A 19,183-nucleotide genomic window follows, 5' to 3' on the forward strand; every position below is an offset into this window, starting at 1 on the left:
CAGCAGACACAGCCACAAGCTAATTTTAATCTGCAGTCCCTGGGCACAGACTAACATGCACAATCAACTATTTGAATGCTACCAGGGTGAAACAAGAGCTGATGAAGCAGGTGCACGGGTTGCAGCTAATTCTGTTGGGACATCTTTTGTGCTTAGTTAAAATATGAAAATACCTCCAGAGATTAGTATGTCCAGTAAATCCAATAGAGACTTAACAGGTCTCTCAGGCCAAGGTCGCGCCTCCTGCCCTAAAAGAAGGAAAACTTCATTTGCAAGCCTAATCAAGTGTGAAAGTCGGAGGGGCACAGAAAAGGAGGGTCGCAGAGGGATAATTTGGTTCAGGGAAGATGAGGCAGCTTTTGAGCCTGCCAGTTCTGTAATATTGGGGGGTATCAGGTTGTAAAGATGGCTATTAAAACAATTATCTAAGACAGCCTTTATCCACATTGGGTAGTAAGAGTAGAGGGCTCTTCTGGGAGTGAATACAAAATGGCAGCCCGGGGACTTGTCACATCACGACTTTTAATGCATTAAGCTCTTCAATTATCAAAGTAACTGGAAATAACTTCTTCAAAGCATAATCCTTTGTAAACCTTAAACACAACTCTGGCCAAACATGTTTTTCCACATTGACAAAAGAACCAGAAGAAAAAAGAAAAAAAAATCTGGTTCAACATATTCTTTCAGGTTTCTTCTTGAGAGGCTCCGATGAGGACAATTATCTTCAGCTTTTACATAGACCTGATGCAACAGGCAAGTCTCCATGCTCAGAGGGCACTGCACTTCTTAACCGGCTAAAAAAACTAAAAAAAAAAACAACCTTCTCAACCGTCATCTTTTCCTGAAAATCTTTATCAAAATGGTTCCAAAAAGCTGCTTTATAAGAAAAGGTCTATATGTGGGGCCAGTAATGCCCGATTTCATCCAATGCAATATGAGATTCTGAATATTATGTAGTCTTTTATACCAAACTGCATCAGCATCTGGTATATTTCTCCAAGAATTGCATTTATGCCAAGCTGAAGCTCACAGAAAGAAGTCATCGTGCCAGAGAGCGGGTTCCCAGATGCCTACAGCTGAGGTGATGAGTGCAAGATTAGCATAACCTCCAGATATAATGACTGAGCCTTAGGGAATAAAAACCAGGGAGTAGCCAACAGTAAATATGCTTTAAATTTATAGTGGAATGAATACAAAGCAGCAGGACAAAAAAAATAAAAAATAAAACAAGGAAATCAAACTTCACTGGCACAAATGCCAACAACCGCAGAAAGCCCAGACATGCATGGCTTTTGTGTAGCTGGTGCCAAGTTTGTGAAAAGTAATTCAAGTAATAAAGGAAGTCTGTAGTGAGTAAAAGATGAAGAGTGAAGCCTTTAGCTCATAGCTTAAGAGAGTTTTTTTTACCAGCTTTGACTGCCCAGAGCACAAAGCTGAGAACAGCACAGTGGTTTCTTTATGCACTGCCACTGAAATGACATACATCAGACTTTGTAGAAGAACAACACTACATTATGGATCAAATGTGTGGCTGACCCATGAATTCATAAAAGGCCGGAAAAGAAGGCAAGAAAACTAACAATCACTGCACAGATGGAATGAAGTACCAGCCAAGCAGAATAGCTCCCTGTAGTGTTTCAGCTACTTGAAAAGCCTGTTGAAAGCCACCAGTCCTTAATCATAAACTGCATCTTTAATCCAACGAGTGACACTTTTCCTAAAGACTTGTCTCTGAGAAGCAAAAATTGAGGTGGACAGTGACTCCGGACCACAGCTGCTGTCTGCCTGCCTGAGGCCAACTGAGGCCACATTCTATTGTTGTCCATAGCAGTCGGTATTTGGTCGCAAAAAGGGGTTTAGACAGAGCATGGGGGAGCGCTGTGGGTCAAAAGTATGCAAACATAAGCCGTCTGTGTGCTGCCTTTGAAGCAGGATGTGGATGGCTGTACTGTGGGGGTTACGAGGCAGGAACAACATCAGTATCCCACAGAGACAGGACAAGTCCAACACCCACAGCCCAGTGCAAAAAAGAACAAAGGATGAACAAAGCTCAAGAAACACAAACCTGTTGCCATGAGGGAGCAGGTTGCTTTGGCTGTGAACTTTACACTTTTCAAAATGTATTGTAAAACTGACTTTCTAGCTTTTGATTTACAAGCAGCTGACAATAAAATCAATGCCATGACAATAAGCCATTGTGCTAAATCTTGGCAACGGCAGACCAATCCTTAAAAAGCTGTAAGATAAGTTGACAATGTCCCCACGCCACGAGGTCAGCCTGTGCAAGAAAGATAAATCTTTATTGAAACAGATTTAAATGGGTCACTCTGAGGCGCAGCGAAACCAGTGGCTGCAACAAAAGTGAAAGGTCTTCTTTCAAGGCTGCGTAGAAACACGATGGTCCAACATGACAGACTGTAAGGGGGTGGGCCCTGCAACACCTGGAGATATTAAAAACTCATTTTTAAGGTACGAAAAACACATAATTTCTTATTTTGATGCAGTCAAAATAAGAAGGAAAACAGTTATTTTCTCATTTCAGGCTGAATTTGCAAATCAGCAGCCCAAAAAAAGTAGAAACAGGTCCTCTTTGGTGTTTTTGACAGTTTGTGATGTCACTGACTAAACAGAATCCACTTCTGTCACAGGTAAACATCTTTGGTTGAGACATGAAGGCTTGAAGAATGGGATGTAGCCCAAAACAGGACAAGTCATGTCTGCCATCTTTGCAACAGAGAAAAACACATCGAGTAGTTATTTCTGCTCCTGCGGTCTCCACCTAGCCTGTTCAAGCTTGTCATTTCATCAGTTTCTCACAGGCCATGCAAATTAGCTGTGAAACCACAGCAAGTGGTCTGGGTTGGTTCCTCCATTCTACAACATAAAAAATACAGTTACAATGAAAGAATTACAAGCTGTGTTAAAGAAACCTTAAAGGGATACAGTTTTTTCTCCTCCTTCTTAGTTAGGGTTATACAAAGTACTTCTGAGCAGTCGGTATCCTTCCTGCAGGAGACAGTACTCAGACCACTCTTTATTAAGCCCCATCAGACCATTGAATCTCAATATTTGACTTAAGTATTGTAAATCTTACAAACTGCAAAAACCTAATCGGCACTCATAAGACGGGGCTGAACTGGGAGATAAGTGAATTGTCCCAGTGCTACTAATCAAGCTGGTTGTTTCTGTGGTAAAGCCAGACTGCATAATAAGATTTTCTATTGTGCAGAAGTTGGACTGATGACCTAAACCTCTCAGACAGAACAGCTTTTAACACGCGGTGACCAATTGGGTCAGACATCTCATTTTAACTACTTCATAAATAACAGCAAGCTAGACCATAGCTTTGGGTTGATGACCATCTTTCTGTGTGAACATTTTAATATGGAATGATGTTTTTAAAATCAGAAAAATACTCAATTCAAACAGACAGCCGAAGCAAGATAACAAGTCATGGTAATTGATACAGTTCAGTGGAATGGACATGTTACATATCTGATTGCCACTTTGCTCCCACTCTACTGTGCCACTGCCACAGTCAAGGGGAGATATAAGTAGAATTCTCTATAAAACGGCTACCATTTGACTGCTTCAGCACTGTGCTCCTCGATATTTAAAACCCCCAGATTTGCAAAGAGAAGAGAGAACTTCGGCTCCAAGGACACTTGACTGTTTCATGCAGTGTGGTGAAATGTGCCTTTAAGTGCACTCATCAAACAAGTGACTGAAATGGCTTTGGAAAGACATGCATCAACAGTAAATCAAAGTACAAAGACAAAATTGCAGCCTGCTAAATTCAGCAGATATCACGAGATGGAGCACAGAGTTTAATGTTTACTGGAAATAATGGACTGAATGTGGATTTAACGCTGCATCTACCAGTGTGTAGCTGGAGCAGTAAATCAACAGTTCAGCCACACCTTCACTGCTCTGTCTAGGTCTACACAAAACAAGTTCAGGCACAGAACTGAGCTGTAGGTCATCCAATACACAATCACTGCAGAGGCCGCTGCACTGCCAATGCAGACAGCTGGAGTGATTAAAATAGGAGAATCTGTTCGGGCCCAGCGAGGGACAAATGGGACTCAAAGACTTTCTGAGCAGACACAGCTGAAGATCATAATCATGCCTCGTTAATAGCAGTTATTCAGATTTGATGTAACGGTGTGAGTAGACAAGTAAAAGTTAGAAGAAATCATAACAAAGCTTTCCAAAAACAGGGAATGTTTGGGCGTACCAAAAAACAAAACAAAAAACGTTCACAATTACAGGTTTAAACTTTTTGGACAATACAAACAAATAGTCTGTGTAATTAGTGAGTACTTGAACGATGGGAACACAAAGATGTTGTGGAATCACAAAGCTTTACAGTAAATCTGAGTCTTTCTAATAAAGCTGTAGTTTAAAGTAGACAGCAAAATCATGCTGCATGGGATCGTCTGCTATTGAAGAGGTACATTTTTCATCACAGCAGGACATTTCCTCGACAGAAGGGAGTATAGAGCTGTTGATCGATACCAATAACTAAAGGATTGCTTTTCTGGGTGACGTCTGGATTTTAAAGCTCTTGGTGTAAGTGTAAACTTTAAGTTAGCACTTTTAAGTAGAATCTAATCCTTTCCAATCTATTTAAAAATAAAATCTATTCCATGTGCTCGCTTACACACACAAATATATTCTATGAGTGACACATAGTTTTCTGTCTTCTATAAGCATTTCTAGCGGCTCATTATCTGACTGCCTAATTAGCAAGGTGCCAACTTCCCTCAGTGTTAGTGGAATCTGTCAAGACTAAAAACAGTACAATTCCACACTGTGGATTAAAGTTTAAAGTTGTGTTTCTAAATCGTTGTAAACAAATTCCTGGAGGAAATAAAGTCAGTTATCTATTAACTGTTCCATATTTATTTCAGCAGAGTTTGCCAGTACGTAGTTTGAATATGTCATCGTGCACAACTAGCCTTCATTTTTGGTTGAAACTTCTAACAGATACAGAAGTTTCTATTGAGAGAGTGAACATTACAAAAAGCACGTGTACAAGTGTTCATTTTAGTGTGTACATAAGAAGAATCTGTCTGAACAGGGAACGGGGAGTGTGAGAGACAGTCAGCGTCTTTAAGCAAAAACATTCTCAAACACACTGTTACTATGTCAAATATGAACAAGACAACTTAATCCTAAAAGGAGCTGCTCATCAACATCGTGTACACAGCTCACAGCCAGATAATTCACCAGCGACTTCAGTTTATTAAACCACCCCGTTTAAGTCGAGATTGATGTCAGCTTGCAGAAAATATCTTTATACGGTTATACATTAAAATATCAAACTAATCCATGAAAGGAAACCTCTTTGCCATACACGAAACACTCTTTTTTAAGCTTCATGTCTAAAACTCCGAGCACCAAATAAATCTGGACAGCAGCACCCAACAGTTTTAGAAACGGCTCACAGGGATCCACAACTGTCGCCAAAGTTGACAACATTTTTCTAATGTTGGAAATTACAAATTGAAGGGATACATTTTCTGGACATTCACATCCAATATTTCTAATTAAAATCAAAATCTTATTCAAGAAAACCCTTTAAATTCATCAACTCATTTGCCATACCAACTTAATCCTGTACGGGGTCCCGGGGGACTGAAGCTTAACCCAGAGAGTCAATTAAAAGAGAAAATGACACATATTCATGGTATAGCATCTGTAATGGAATGTTTCAGGTGGCTTTTGAACAAAAATGTGACTCATTTAACATCTTTCCTTATCCATCCATTTTCCATTGCCGCTTAATCCGTCGGTCGGGTCGCGGGGGGGCTGTAGCCTATCCCAGCGGTCATCGGGTGAGGGGCGGGGTACACCCTGGACAGGTCGCCAGTCCATCACAGGCCACACAGAGACAAACAGCCACACACACTCACAGTCACTCCTAAGGACAATTTTAGAGACACCAATTAACCTAACATGCATGTTTTTGGACGGTGGGAGGAAGCCTTTCGTTATCTGAAGCCTTAATGTGAAAAAAAAAAGAAAAAAAAGACCACAGCATAGCCTCTGGTGTAGTTTGACATATAAAATCTCAATCTAGCAGTTTGCATAAAGACCCAAAGTAGTCCTCAACATTCATCACGGCAACTTGAAAACTGTCCTCCTGCAATCAGCTATTAAACTGAAGCCATTTGACTCACTTTGCTCATTCAAATAGCTTTTAGTTACCAGAGAAATGGTGTCCTTTGAGCGTTAAAAGACACACGCGGAGCCCATGAGAAATTCCCTAGCCAGTGCAGACATAAGTGTTGCATGTACATTTAAATCAAATCATACAGCTGCCCCCTCATTCACGGTTTGGGTCTTGTGTTAATGTGCTATAGTCCACTGATCTAAATGGAAATCAGGCCGGATACCAATAGTGCTGATTTACATTTAGATAAGCGGATTTTAATTTCCTTTCGAGAAAATTCTCATTTTCATACAAATGAATTGATTAACTAATTATGATTGTTTGCAAGATCAATAAAACGAGCGGTACAGCCATAAATCGTCCAGGCTGATGAACAGGCCATTATTAGCATATTACACATACTTCAGTATCAATCTAAATGGTTTACAATACTGAACAACAAACTGCAGTGATAAATAAATCAACCAATAGGGTTTTCAGCAAATAGAACTGGTTTATTTTGATACTACATTAATCTTTATTCATACTCTTTCCCTACATTTTGTTTAGAGTCAGCTTTTATTTCTGTTCCTTAGTGCCCTGATTTCCTTTTTAATTTAATTGTGCTGTATAATTTTTTATCTTCATTTTCTTGCATAAATTCATATATGTTGCCATTAAAAATGTGCTTCATATACTGAGTTAAGGATATAATATTAAGAAAATCTTTTTTTTGCTTTGGTTATGCACCATCTAAATTAAAAATAAAGAAAATAATTTCAACCAATACAGCATTCAGCTCATTTAATTTCCCATATTACTAAAACGACTAATGTATGTGTCAGGCTATAAATAAGACCTTTTGCATTCATCTTGAACTCAGAACTTGACGACAGTTTTCAAAGTTTTCTGACTTTGAACAGACTCAGATTAGCCAGAACGTTACAATCACTCACATCTGAAGTGAGTAGCGTTGATTATCTCTTAACAAGGGCACACACAGAGTCCTGGACTTCACATTAAGTGAACAGTGAGTTGTCGTTGTCAGTATGTGGGGTGTAAAGAAAATTAGACCAAGTTGGATATGAGCAAAATATGGTGGACAGTCCTAGAAGCACGCTTTCCAAAGCTTTGTTCTGCTAAGGCTCACACATCAAGGAGAAATAACACAGAAACACATTTTCCTAGTATAACCCGTAGAACTTTTTCTGTTGCTGGCGATTTAGCATAAAATACTTCATAAAATGCACTGCTCCTGTTCATATTTCTGTTTTTCCATTTACTTTATGCCCGAGTCTGAATCAGCATTCTCGTCTTTCATTTGTCAGTGACACGCTTTTATACATACGACTGGATAAAAACTGAATCATTATATTAGTCCAACCTAAACACACTGTTAAATTACATGTCAACACATGAGAAACCTGGACCAACATACCCAGAAAGAACAGTTGGGGATCTAATCACTCTGTATGTATACGCTCAAGTAGATCTAATGAGCCAAGTCCAAAGTTACATCTTTTTGTAAAAACAGCAAAGCATCAGTGTATTAATGCAACCAAATTCCCAGATTAAGCTGCTCTCATTCACGTACTCTTCTGTGTCTTTTGTCAGACAGCTAAACACGTCAGAAACTGTGACTGAGGAGCAGTCCATTAAGATTTCCTGATTTCATAACCACAGTCTCATCTGACAAAGTCACCGTTCGAGTTATTTAAAGACAAACTGTCGGGGAATTCACCTTTACTCACATGTACAATGATCTCCCACAAAGAAAGTTAGAATAGACCAAATTTCTTGGACGTTCTCTTACACAGTCTGCAGCGGCGGATATACTTGAGTAAATAAGCAATTCTCCTCACTGGTACGAGGCCAAGTCGAGCTGCAAGTGTAGTTTGACTCAACTGTGCATGACACCGAGTATACTTTTAGCTGAATGTAAATTATAAGACCGTAACACAAATAAACCATGTGGTATCAATATTAAATAGTAATGCAGCAATCTTGATGCAATTAATTTATTAAACTTATTGTTTCAAACTATCATTTCCATAGTTGCTTTTATTTCTTGGCACTTTATGATGTCAATTTTTCATGTTTTTTTGGATGTAAGATTAAGTTTCTCTCTAGGTAGCTACTTCTCGCACTATGGCACCTTAGATTGCCCCCCCTCATGACACCGAAGTGGATTAAGCAGGTATAGGAAATGAAGGGATAGATGGATGAATGCAAGATTAAACCATCACATACTGGAAATAGCTGGGGCAATTCGCTTATAACAATTAATAACAAATGCGTATTACAACAGAGAGCATTATTTATAAAAAAAATTGATCTCAGTTGCTCTTATACATATATTGGCCTTATGAATGAAGCGATCATCATATGTTATGTTTCCTTTTATTTTACTTAAAGGCACAAACGTTCATCTGCATAAAAATAGTTCCACCTCTAATAATGCAAATAAAAGAAAAGCCTTAACAATACACCTTGTAAACAGCTGTGTCCCAAAACATGAAAGGACCGGGCTGTTTGCATGGAGTTAAAGCTGTGCGGTCTAAAACTGATAACCAAGGTAAAATCAGTGCATCCAGGATTATACTGTACTCCCAACATGACAACAGCACAGATTTGATCCCTCATTTTCAGTTTATATTCACAGGACAGCTGCAGAAACGTGTGGCGCTTGTGGGTGGGGTGCAAATCTTGAGGATGGACAAGTTCACGCACAGCAGAATGAGACGCTGAGGAATAGCAACAATAAAAGCAACTACTGGTTCAATGACTTGCGGGCAAAAAAAGGAAACATCTCTGTAACAAACTAGAAGTCAGTGTACAGACTCACAGGTGAGTAAACGACAGCTAACCAATGGCACAAGTTAACTTTGTTAGTTTCATTCACAAAAAGCCCGTCATGGCTTCCGCGCACAGCCCCCACATCACTACCTCTACAACAGCACAGGTCAATAAAACTAATATTATTGGACTGAGCTGGTACGCGACCGAGCCAGCTAGCTACCGAGTAAGCCCACCGACTTTATACTAAGCAGATGTATCGTTAGCATATAAGCTAACAGGGACATGCATTCCAGAGACAGAGTCGACTGTGGGGCTTTGAAGTTCCAGCATTCCCCCCTCCGGTTCCGTTAAACAAGCCGACGCGCGGAGTGTTTTTAAAATACAGACTTGAAGCTAAAACGGCTCCACGAGTGCAACTAAAGGCGTGAAACGGGATAAAGCGAAGAAGGGGTGGGATTTAAATGTTGATTTGCTGATGTGAAACTCCAAATATCAGCTAGCACTACATATGAGTGTCTGGAGAAAGGGTGCCAAAGGGACGTAAAGATAGCAACCTTACCTGCAGGATTGATTGTGTGGTGAAAAGCCGGAGTTTGCTCAAATACACCAGTAGTTATTGTTTTCGGTCAGTCGGTTAGTTTAAGATACTCCCGTTACGCCTCACGGTCAACCTAACACAGTTTGAGTGCTCTTCCTCGCAGCCACAACAGCGACTGAGTACTGTTGAGGTGCTGCTTCTCACTGGGAAGAATCTGCAGTATCGCGAGATAGGACAAGAGCACGGGGATTTCAGCGAACCAATCAAATTAGCCGACTGGAGACAAGCGTTTGTTTTTAGAGCAGAGAGATTCTCTGCATTGATAGAAAATCCAAAATAAGATGCAGCATTGTTTGAAATCACAGTACGTAAGATTAAAGTTAAATATGTGTTTTGAATACAGTTATGGGTATCTTGCCAAAATAGATGTTCAACACAATTATAATAGAACTCCCAACTTTTTAGCAAAGATAATCATAGTGTAGTTTAAATTAAAAAGTTAAAGTAAAAAACAAAAACGTCTTCTTAAACAATCATATCGAAGAGAACACATTTAAGAATACAACTAGCAATTGCTAAATGAGGTAATAACGGTGACGCACATGATCTAGAGGAAAAACTACAAATATGGATCAACTGAAAGTTTAACTGCAAAAATCTGCACGTATTAAAGAAGAGAGGGGAGGAGCTTCCAGACCTGTTGTTAAAAAACCCCATTTAGAATACAGCATGATTATAGAGACTTTTTGCAGTAGAATTCAATCAATTAAGCAATGTAGTTGTTAAATCATCGACACCCACTTGAGTGTTGAAACGAAGAATAACTGAGACCTTTATCACGTTATGTTCTTGAAAATGTACAGCCATACACTTAAATTCCACAAATATCACGTCAAAGGTAAACTTACACAGTGACTCTTGTTTTGCACTAATACGGCAGATGCAAACATTAACATTAATTATGTAGCAGTGATTCTTCCCATATATGTTGCAGCTTTGGGTGACATTTAAGGGTAATTGTGATACTACATCATCCTTTATTAGGCTAAATACCAAATGGCCAAAAATGATAATATCTTTTAATAAACTATTCAGATCTCTCATGATCTTTTCTGTGTAACTGAGAAAGCTCATGCACAGCACCCTTACTATTATACATTTCCTTACATCTCATTTTAAGCAAGTCTTGCTTTTTGTATCTGTCCAACTGAAAAAAACTCAACAAATAAAGTTGGATTCCATTGCAACAATGAAATATCTGCCTACAGTATGATGTCAAATGAAAATTACAACTTTGAATCCTTAAATGGAAGAAGATAATTGTGTCATATGTTGTTTAAAATTGTAACTTCCTCTCACAAAGGTGAGCTTCAGCATTGGTTCGGTATATGATTCTGTCATAAACAGTTGTGAAGATGTTCAGTGACCTTTTCTTTTCAAAACTACTCTGACTCTAAAAGCAGCATCAAGAAACTGCAGATTGATCATGACTTTCAACACTCTTTTCTTGCTTCCTAGATGTTGACAAAAGTGTTTGCTTTTTGTTCTCCTCATTCTTATTTCCTCCCAGACTTTTGTTTTCTCCCTTCACATACTTTTTTCATTGCCTTTGCTTCTCTTTGTTTAGCTTTGCTATTGTTGTTTTAGCTGCATATCATTTAGTATCTTATTGCAAATTTGTCTTGGGTATTGCGTGGAAGAACATTGAAAACTGTTGTTGAATGCATATTTCTCGTTGTGATTCTAAAGGATGGCAAAGGAAAGGATTTATTTTTTGGCTATCAGTTTAATTGTCTTTTGCAGTCTGTTTTATGTCTCCCTGCAGCCCTGAAAAAGACTGCAAAGCATGTTTCCCACATTACTGTAAATAATTAGAGCAGGGTGTACTGCATTATTTTTTTTACTGTGAAGAAAGAAAACTGCTGAGATGCTCAAGTGTGTTTGTAAGCGCAATTAATTCACTTAGTGCAGTTTCTTTTCTATGGGTTCTAATGCCTCTTTTGCGAGAGTGCGTCAGGATATTTCAGTCAAGACTTTAGATAAATTTAGTTTATGCTGAATCCAAATCTTATAAAATACACCTCGAGAAACTATAAAAAAAAGTTGGAAAAAGCTGGAGCACAAACATGTTGTAATACTACAACAACTCTCGCATGAAACTGTTCTTATATTCTCTCTGTGAATATTGCCTGTTCCCGTAGTCAACTGGAAGTAATGCTGTTACAAGACATTCATTAAAACCTTTAAATAAAGACACTCTTAATCTGAATATATTCAATCTTTTTTCCTTTGTTTGAATGTCAATAAACCTGTCCAGACATGTTCTCATCTTCTATTAAATATTTCCATAATTTGATGGATGCAATTATTTGAGAATGTATGTTAATTTGAAACTACTACAAAAGGCTCCACTACAGAATTCAAGACTTTTATCTAAAATCAGATAAAAAGTTTATGAAAAGAGTCCAAATTTACAATAATAGTTATTAAAAAAAGATGCTGTGCAATGGGACTTGAGATGTAGTGTTTCTATGCTACACACAAAATATTAAAGGTTACATGAATTCATGGTTGTGGTGATGTTTAGAGGATGAATTTATAAGTGTCTTGGCCTGAGGAAACTGCTCTGGTGGTGTAGTTTGGTCATGCTGCAGGCAGGCAGCAGCGGGGCGATCAGACTGTGGTATTTTTTTAGTATCCTTTGTGCAGACACCTCTGCTCGTCACTATCGCTGATATTTGGCAGATGGATACTGATGATGTTCAGGGAAGTTTTAATCACCGGCTGCAGCGCCCTCCTGTCTTATGAATGCACATCCCCTGTCAGTTTATGATGTCTCCAGTTAAGCTCTGTTACTCCTTTGTAAATTTTAAAGATTATGGCTCAGGAGTTAAGTCTTTTTCTTATATAGAAAGTACACTTCTTTCTGAACTGTATTTACCAAGCTGAATATATGTGATGATTAAAGGTTTTTAAAGCCAGATACAGAAATATATTTCACTGTTGCTCTCCTTGTACAAACCCGTGTACAGAACAACCTAGCTAAAAGGAATTAGAATAATACCATTTTAGGCTTCTGTAAACTGGAAATGCATGCCTCCATATGCAGGTACCGTACTTTTTTTCCAGGCATGTGCACAGTGTCTACATGTTTTAAGCACATATATTTTGTTCTTCATTTTTTACTTTTGGGAAAATGTACAATTGACTTTGGGGCCAACGTCTGCCGTATCAAATATACTCTAAGACATTGTGGTAAACAATGTTGACCAAAAACAAAAGTGACTTGATGTATTCTATCTCTTAGTAGTAAAGGTCAATCAATACTTATATTAAAATTAGTGTAACACAGAAAGAGGGGAGGTGTGTGCGACTACTGAACTGGTTCAGCACACACTTGGATTATCAGAGCTTTGAAAATAAGAGAAAAGCTTCTGGTTGCCAGACTGGTTATTGCATTAGCAACATATGCAATGATAGAGTTACAGCCTGTTACATTTTACATTGTTATTTTATTTTAGTGAAGTCGTTTACCGCACGAAGAAAGGGGGAAGATGACACAGTTATGTCAGCAGGTTCATCCGTGCCCCTTTATGAGGCATGAGATCAAAACCAACACATGACAACTGTTTTTTCACCTAATAACACCACAAGACTTTACTAAAACACTTCTGTCACTTCCTGATTGGATTTAGTAAATAACATCACTTGGTTGGGCTTAAAAAAGGATCATGGTTAAGGCTAAAGTACATTCTTTTCACAATGGGCCGTCACCTCCATGGATGCCATTTTTACCCTTCACATGCTCATTGCGCTCACAATTACTAGTTATCATATCGTCTTTGAATTTAATTATAGGTCATATTTGCCGGCATGAACACACTACCCATCAGTACATTTTGGGGAAGAGGATGGTCTCAAACATTTGTAGCTCCAACAGACTTCCATTTAAAAAAACCTCAATGTCTTTCATGAAATGCTATGTCAGTAAATTTGAGAACAGCCTATATCAAAGTACCTATATACTGAGATCATGTGACACTTAGATTGTACACAGGTGGACACGTGAGCTCTGAATGTCACGGGGGGTGGTATTGAGGGAAAACTAAAACTGGTTTATTGAAAAAGTAACAGAAGGTGAGGACTAATGCAGAACACCAAACAGAGATAACCAAAATACCAAAAACCAAATAACAATAAGAAAACTAAGAACTGAGGAACCCAACTGAGAATATGACCTGAACACAAATGACGGCGAGGATTTGGGAAGGACTGACGGAAAACAAGGGGGATATACTTAGGGAACCTGATGAGAAAGGGAGTGCAGCTGTGATTAGGTAACAAGGAAACACAGGTGTGGAAATGGAGCTGAGAACCAGAACGGGAGGGAACTGAGAAAACTAATAATTATGTCCAGAATATAAATATAGAACAGAAAAACGTAGGAAATGAGCAACCTAAGAACATAGAACCAAATATTAGATGACTTGATCATGAACAGAACACACACAAAACACAGATCATAACACTGGAGGTATTTAGCAGCACCAGATCATAATTTAGGGCTTTGAAACAAAGATGTCAGCTAAATAAGCATAAACTACTTTTCAGTTTTTTGGGTTTTTACATTTTTAAAGCTTTTTTTAAATTTTACTTCACCAATTTGGAACATTTTCTGTAGGTCTATAATATAGCAACCCCATATATATCCATTTAAACTACAAGTTTTTACTAAGCCAATAGGAAAAATCATTTCACAAGGAACTTGTCATTGTTTTTTTCTTACCATCCATACCTGGGTGCAATCTGGTCATCACTCACTCAGCATATATCCTCTATTTCATTGGTTCTCTGTTAAATTACCTTTATACTCTACAGTCAATTGGTCCAGCATATAGGTTCTCGTGTTCTGATTCTCACATATGAACGTGATTTGTTGCTGGATTTCTTCTTTTTGCCTTATCATATTCCCTCTTGCCTGATTGTATGTATATTTTAGATTTGCTCCCTGTCTGTAAGCTTTCCTTGTGGAATGATTACGTGCATTAGACCCCTGGTCCCTTCAATAAACTTTGTCTTTTTGGATTTTATCAGGCTGTTTTCTGGGTATGAGTCTTCCACTACAAGTCTGACAGAATGTGACCATCTTGTCAGGTTTGTCATAATTTTCTAGATAGATGAACAATGCTTTTCTTGTGCACATAAAGTAAATAATTTTCCAAAAGAAAGAGAAATAAGACATGTTATATTTTTCTAAAATAAATACCCATGTTTTAGGAAGCCGTTTTCACACTCTGCTAAGGTTTTAGAATATTTCTTTAAAGAGTGCTTCAAGCCTGATTAAAGCCAAATGTGAACCTAATAATATGGAGAACACCACAATTAGTCAGGCAGATGGAGGTAGCAGTATGCTTAAAGGGGTGTTCATGCATTTATTGAAGTGGAAATAGTTTTAAAGCAGAAGTTCCAATATTTTGCATGTTTTTAATGACAACCCTTGCAAGTCTGATTAAATTATGGTGTAATACAACACAAGGTGATATATTCCCAAAATTGCTTTGTAAAACTGACCATAGGGGCTCTTTATGTTCACTATGTAGTGATTATATACAGCCTGTTCTGGTTTTATATATTAGTTAGTTTCCCAAGTGGTGAAATTACTGGACAGAGAAGAGTAATAAAGGCTGTTATGTGCAATATGTGCAATGAGAAATAAATGGGGAAAAAACAATCATATTTGGCTGTGACATTGTACTTTTAAAGTGAACTGTTTGTTGATATGCTGATCCAAATCAAGATGATCAGGATATCATTAGCTGGTGTACACTCTATAATCTAATTTAAAGTGATAATGTAGCAGCTCATTTCTTAATCCTAAATGTATACATCTTGAAAATCTTTTGTGCAGCAAAATATTAAACACTTTCAGTGCTAAGATTAAGTACGATAAGCAAAAGATAGACCCAAAAAATCTAAAGATTAAAGCAGCACAAAAAGGAAAATAGCTTCTACTGCAGGATGCAAAACAAGAGGGGTGGTATAGTAAGTTTTACAGAAGTCTCTGCAAGGGTTATTCAATCTAAAGAGAATATATTGGTCTCAAAAATCAGCCCCCTTCCTAAAAATGCCGCATAAATAGAAATCCCATGGATAAACTTTTCTAAAGAAATTCAAGCATCAGCAAAATATGGCAAAAACATGGGTGGAAAGTAGAAAGTTCTTTCAAGAAGCAATGACAAATGAAAATATTGGAGGTAAGATTGAATGTGATCGACGAGTGACTTGTACCTTTTTGCCATGAGGCTTGTGGGCTGGCTGGAGCGATCTCTGAGTCTCTCGGGGCCTTTGTAAAAAGCGCCCACTGCAAACTGACGGTGTGAGATAAGGTGCCCAGATCCCCACCATTCATTTGATCTATGCCTATTTGTATTCATAGCATGTCTCTCATTTAACTTTTGGAAATGCAGGGTGGAAGCATCACTTTAATGTGGTGCTCTCTGTGTCTGATTTTAACCTCAGGTAGAAGAAAAATAAACTGACTGTTTTCTGTGCGGACAGAGATAGAACAGAGGTCTCACTGTGGATGGAGGGATTCAAGATTAAAGTTTTTAGTTATACAGCTGTATCAGTCACCAACATGATTTCCTTTCCAAAGGTTTTGCCACTTCTTATTTAGCAACAGAATAAGCTGGGATTAGTGTAAGACAATTTGCTCTAATTAAGGAGGTTTGGCAGCCTCATGAAATACGCAAAAATCCACAGAGACCATTCTGAATGGCAGCAATTTGTTAGTTACATTGCTAATTTACATTTGTAGTTCTTGACAACAGTATTTATGTGTTGCTAATGGAATAAGAAGGGGAGCAGAAGGAAATGATCAAATACTGATCTCTAAGCACAGCACCATGGGACATAACTAATAGAGGCCGGTATGGGGTTAGCTTTAGAAGTTGTGATATAAGTGATTCAGTGAAACAGAACTATATATAGTGATTTTTTTTTTTAAAAAAGAAAAGAAAAAGCGAGCTTGAGGGAGTTCAAAAGTGTGTGACTGGGTGAAATTCGACAGAGACTGAGCGTCACTTATTGAAAATTCCCAATCAGCTCCTGTGGCTGACTGGTATTTACTTGACCTTTTCGTTCACATTATTCTTGGATGCTTTTGCCTGTTTAATGGTACCCATAGAAGTAAGGTGCTGTTAATTTCTGTCCTCTGTTATATACTATTATATGCAGGACTACAGAAATCTTCTGTGCTTGACTTCACTGAGTGAGCATCATTATGAAATTAACATCAGCCAAAGAAGAGGTTGGAACCTACCCCAGTGGTCATCGGGCGAGAGGCGGGGTACATCCTGGACAGGTCGCCAGTCCATCACAGGGCCACAAAGAGACAAATGAAGCAAACAACCACACACACGCTCACACTCACTCCTAAGGACAAATTTAGAGACACCAATTAACCTAATATGCATGTTTTTGGACAGTGGGAGGAAGCTGGAGTACCTGGAGAGAACCCACGTATACACGGGGAGAACATGCAAACTCTACACAGAAAGGCCCCAGCTGGGAGTTGAATCTGGAACCCTCTCGCTGTAAGGTAACAGTGCTAACCACCACACCACCGTACAGGTCGTGGGGGCATGTGTCAAATTCTGAAGTCACATTACCTGATGTGCTGGACGCTTTGGTGTTGTTTGGCTGCTTGTGTACCTCTTGCTTTTTGTACCATGATGTGCTCTGTGTGACTGGCATGTTTGAAAAAAAGAAGAAGGAGGGGAGAATATAATTGAAATTGTGTAGTAACCTTTGTGTATTAGAGATGTACTTACTGTACGACTGAGTCTAGAGCTATTCCTGTAGTGTAGCAGTGTCATTTTCTCAGTAGTGACACAGATTGTTTTGGAGGAAGATGGCAGTGTGTCACAATTCGCTCCCAAAATACCCAATGACTCAAGCATAATCAGCCCATATGCAAACAAAGTAGCTTTGATGTCTGAATCTAATCTGAAAGTGAATGAAACAGAAAGTAAAACACTGAGTGAAAAGGACACGGAAATCATGAGACTTAGAAATATAATTGCAGGAATGACCTTGGAGGATTACCTGTTATCTTTTATCATTGCTGCAGCCAGTGTGTCAGGCCATCGGGCAAAAGGGTAGTGTTTACAACATGTCCTCCCATCGAAGGGCAAGGACAAAGGTCATTGATTGATTCAGACAATCGATACAACCAAAAAAAGCATTCTGTAAAGTATTCCCCTGCAAGCAGCAGAGGGAATTACATCTCATGTCAGTTTTCAAATCAGAACAGATATTAGTCTGTTCATTTTAGAAGCCACAAAGTCCCCACAAGGAAGAAAGAAGGGGTTGGAAGTTGTAGTTATGTGCAGGGAAGGAGCCCAGTGTATGACAACTGTTTTTGTTTTGTACGTTTACACATTAAGTCAAGGTACCACAAAGGCACATCAGTCCCAGCTTGAAAGACATGTGTCACATGGCCTATAGTCACATACTCGTTGGCTTTAGGAAATAACATAACTTGGTCAGGGTTAGAAAACAATCACAGTTAAGGCTAAAACAAATTATTTTACAACGTGACATTTTACCTTTTACATGCACTTACTCTCATGGTCACTAAAGGAAGCAGATTCTTTAAACTTAGACCATATCTGTGTGCATGAACATACAACTCATGGACACATTTCTGGGAGGCGGATGGTGTCATAATTAATGTCCCATGATGAGACCGGTTGTTTTATTTATCAGCATACCACCCTGACCATCAAACACTTTCTGCTTGTCTGGTTTAGTCTGCTCTGCACAACAATTTGTGCCATTGGTAATAAATTTTACCAATGTTTTCCCTCTGAACATAAATAATAAAAACATAAAGATTTTAAAGTAACCCAAAGATGTTCACACAAAAGATGTGAACCACTTTGCAGACATTTCCATAAATATGTTGCACCATCACACCACACTTCATTTGACTTAATCTGCACAGCAGCGTAGCAACAATCCACGTATAGAAGTGGCTCACAGTGAACAGGATATACTTTTTTTATCATCTATGTCACATCTGTTCTTTAACATGAAGCAGCAGCGCTTTAGTATTTGATGCTCTCCACAAATTCACTGAGTCACAGTCAATTAAGATTCCACACAGAGGTGAGTCTGTCTGACTGACTTTTGATTGATCTCACTGTCCAGACATACTGCACTAGGAGCAGAGCTTCTATTGTCTCCTTCTTTATGTGCTGTCCCAGGGTCACAAAAGATTCATGGACTATGACTTTCAGTGTTATTTCATTTACTTTAAGTAAAGCATTGCAGAGAAACACAGAGAGAAGACATAATTTAGTTTATCTTTATAAATATCTCTGGGCCATCTTTCTTCCATGCAGATAATACTGTTTAACTGCAACAAAGTGAAAAAAAAGGCTGATGAGTGATAGGAAAATCTTTTTAAACCACAGCATCAAAAGAACAATCTTAGTTTCATATATTCTTCTGTGCAAATTCACTTCCACCCTCTCTGTGCTTCCTTTAAATGAATACAAACAAAATTGCTTGCTATGTAGATGACAAGTGTTCACCTGCTTCTGTGATGTTCAATGATTAGAGGCTGTAATAATAATTTCAATTTGAAATTAACTATAGATACAATTATGTAAAAGACATAAGTG

General features: G+C 38.4%; 1 protein-coding gene across 2 annotated transcripts in view; it reads right to left on the reverse strand.

The window, feature by feature from the left end:
* glceb (glucuronic acid epimerase b) overlaps positions 1-9,660 on the reverse strand; it is a 63,034-nt gene extending 53,374 nt beyond the window's left edge. For both annotated transcript variants that reach the window (XM_072380968.1, XM_072380967.1), the window contains exon 1: positions 9,516-9,660. The gene's annotated coding sequence lies outside the window, so the exon portion shown is untranslated. The remainder of the gene's footprint in view (positions 1-9,515) is intronic.
* Positions 9,661-19,183: the final 9,523 nt, after the last annotated feature.

Source organism: Leuresthes tenuis, unplaced genomic scaffold (genome assembly GCF_036924035.1).
Source record: "Leuresthes tenuis unplaced genomic scaffold, fLeuTen1.0.hap1 SCAF_2, whole genome shotgun sequence".
In the NCBI taxonomy this organism is placed as follows: Eukaryota; Metazoa; Chordata; class Actinopteri; order Atheriniformes; family Atherinopsidae; genus Leuresthes; species Leuresthes tenuis.